This window comes from Crocuta crocuta, unplaced genomic scaffold (genome assembly GCF_008692635.1).
Source record: "Crocuta crocuta isolate KB4526 unplaced genomic scaffold, BGI_CrCroc_1.0 scaffold139, whole genome shotgun sequence".
Taxonomy (NCBI): Eukaryota; Metazoa; Chordata; class Mammalia; order Carnivora; family Hyaenidae; genus Crocuta; species Crocuta crocuta.
Window position 1 is genome coordinate 9,539,027 of NW_027533258.1, and position 3,268 is coordinate 9,542,294.

Here is a 3,268-nt window from a genome sequence, read left to right on the forward strand (position 1 = left end):
CCGGGGCGCTGGCGCCCGGGCGGGGAAGCCGCCGTAGCCTCCCTGCGCATGCGGAGGGTGAGTGCTCGCGCGCGGGGGGAGGTGGGCGGCGGTCAGCGCGCGCCTCTCCCGGCCGCTGTGTTCTTTCAGGGGCGCTGTCAACGGAGTTGGGGGAGGGTCGTGCGAATGCAGGATCGCCGCGGTTGGGAGCTCTGACGGTTGGCGGGGAGTGGGAGCGCGAACTCCGCAGCCCTCGACGGACGAGGGCGGGAGGCTGGGACACCGGACACATTCCTCAGCGCCCTAGGTACCTGGATCCCGACTGGTCCAGGGGTTCCTGGGAGGGTGGGGCACGCGCGGGTGGTGTGGGGACGGGGATCCCTGAAGGTGGGTGGGGGCCGTCCCAGTGCTTGGCTACTGTTTGCATAGGGCGCCTTAAGCACTTGAAAGAGCGGGACTCGGGGGCCGGAGGGAGGCGCCGGTAGGGCAGGTGCTAGAGGGTGGCGAGGTGATCTGCGTGACTCCGAGCCAGTCCCATTGGGGCTCAGATGGTCTTTCTCTTGTCTAAAGAGGAGGGGTTGGGCCTCGGAGCCGCCCCTGCCCCCGGGAGTAGAGGTGCAGTACAACTGTTGAGTCCTGGGAGGGAGGACGGTGTTGTGCAGATTGTGTCTGCACGCGTCATCTGGAGCTCCTGGGGGTGAGCAGGCACCAACGGGGTGCTCTGCTCTCTGCACAAACAGGCCTGAGGTTCGTAGGAGACCCCTGGGGCTGGTGGCCGCTAGGGTGACCTCAAGGACTTTGGGAGCGTGTGTAAACCCGGGCTGAGATGACTGGGAGCATGTGGGGAGTGCAGACCGAACGTCTGAGACCGGGCCCAGGGAGCGGAGGGACTGGATGGAGCCTGTGTCCCAGGCACCAAACTTGGAATCGGCTGGATATTTGAGAGGCCCGGATTCCCAGGTTCCCAAAGGATAAGACGCCAGAATGACAGGCCACTATCAGAGCTCAGATTTGGCCCCTGGGCCCCGTTTGTTAAGAGCCTGAGAACATATCAGGAGGCAGGTTTAGTAACTGTGTGGAATGGGGATAATAATACCCATCTCACGGGGTGGTGCTGGGGATTAAATAAGAGAATATACTGTAGTCCTTAGCACGATGCCTCATGTTTTCGTGTGTGTTTCGCTAAAAAGAAAAAAAAATGGCAGTAGGATATCAAAACAACAGCGACAGGAATGCTGTGGTTGGGAATTATATTCTCATTCTCAAGCTTTTGCGCCAAGTGTTGGTGACTCCCTCCCCATTTCCCTCTTCCCGGTTCTTCTGGTCGTCAGGCACCAGCCCAAACCCTCATTCCACCCGTGTATCCCTCTTGCAGGATCGAGGCCCCAGGCTGGGCCACTTGCTCTGTCCTAGTTTGATTTCCTCATCCTAGACCCATTCTTCTCCCTGCCCCTCCTCCTCTCCCTCCGCTGCCATAGTAACGAGAGATTCCGGCTCAGAGGGGGGCCTCGGGGAGGGAGCAAAGGTGCGCGTGCTCTCGCAGAACCTGGGCCTCCAACTTCCCCGCCCTAGCTCTTTGGGACTGGGCCAGCAGATGTGTACAGTTTGGGGAGGGGGGGGCGACGGGGAAGCCAGTGCCAGCGGTGCGAACGAGCCGAGGGACGGGCGGATGCGAGTCTCGGGGAGAGAGCCAGGCGTAGGGGCGGGGGACCCCTTCCTCCTAATCCTCTCTCCAGGAATCCCTGGCTTTGGGACAGGATGGCTGTCTTTGGCTGGGGGAGGCGCCCGGGCTGGGTGCATGTCCTGGGCCACCGGCCAAGAGAACATGATGTTCCCAAGTGCGCTGGCCGCCGCCCTCTCGGGCTGGCCGCCTCCCAAACCGCTGCCTTTCCAGCCTCCCTGTCCCACATTCCCCGGCTGCCTCGCTCCGCCCTCTTCCTCCGCTTTGACGTCACCGCTCTCTCCCGCCCCCTCTCCTCCATTGACGGCAGCGGGCCCCGGTTACTGTGGGGACTGTGAGGCGGGATGACCGGGGGCCTTGAGAGCAGGCGGGGGCTGCTGGGGCGCTGGACCCCTTTGTAGAAGCAAAATGTAGATATGGAGGTGGGGGTGGGAGAGCCCGCATGGCCTGTGTCAGCGGGGATCACACCCAGATCCCAGGGGAGACCTGGAGAAGAAGAGAAACCGTGTTTCCAGAGGAGAGGGGTCTGAAAAGGAGTCAAGGGACTGGGCCACAGTATCTGGCTCCGGGGGGGTTGGGGGGGTCCGGGAGAGACGTTTTCAAGGAGACGAGACCGAGAATCCAGGCCCCTGAATCCTTTGTTTTCCCTGTTTTCTGACTTTGGCTTTTTCTGGGTTATTTTATGACATCCCTGTGTCCCAGCTTTTCCACGGAGCCCTCCCCCTGCCCCCTCCACGGGGAACACCATTGTTAAGGAAGGCTTAGGCCACGTGACAGGGAGGGAGGGCACCGCCAGCCGATTATGTCAGCATCAGCTTGGGGCCCCTGAGAGGAACTACTTCTCAGTCTTAGATGGAGGGGGTCTGTCACTGCAGATCCCCCCAGCCCAGCCTGGCACTTTAGTTCCCCAAATTAGGACTCTGTGTTCTGCTCTGCCCCCTCCTTGGGGGTCGGGAGCATAATTTCCAACACGTTCTCCATTGCTGAGGCCGCTTCCCTTCCTCCATCTCTCCTTGTTAACAACAAAATCACCGTGTTTATAGAGCATCTACCATGTGTCAGGTTCTGTCCTGGGGGCTCTGGGGAAAACACAGAGGTGACAGATGAGGGCCTTGGCTTTCTCTTGTCCCAGTTGTGGGGATCTGAAGCCCTTGACACTGCCTGTGTCTGTCTAGGGTCCCAGCTGGTCTCTTCTCTCAGCCACTGGCTTTGTTCCCTGTAGTCCTGGCTTCCTGGCCCCCACTTTTGGGGCAGCCCTAACTGTGGGTGGCTGTATCCTGAGGAGAGAAGCAGCACTAGTCACCACGTAGGCTGCCCGGAGACCTTTTCTCTGATTGGGTACAGAAGTACCTGCCATTGTTTCCCTTTACAGCCCTTATTGGCTCTGGCTGCCCCTTCTGTTGTTTGCATCCTGCCCTGCACTCCATCCCCTTAATTACGCGGGGACCCTCAATTGTCATTCTCCCAGCCGTCCACAGAATTTGAAGTGTCAGAGTAAGGGGCTGGGTAAAATGGCTTTATTGTGATGACAAGGCTGGGGAGAGGAACGCGGGAAAGGCCAAGCTGCATGTCTGTGTGGCCCGCTCCTCCCTGGGCCCAGCCATCTCA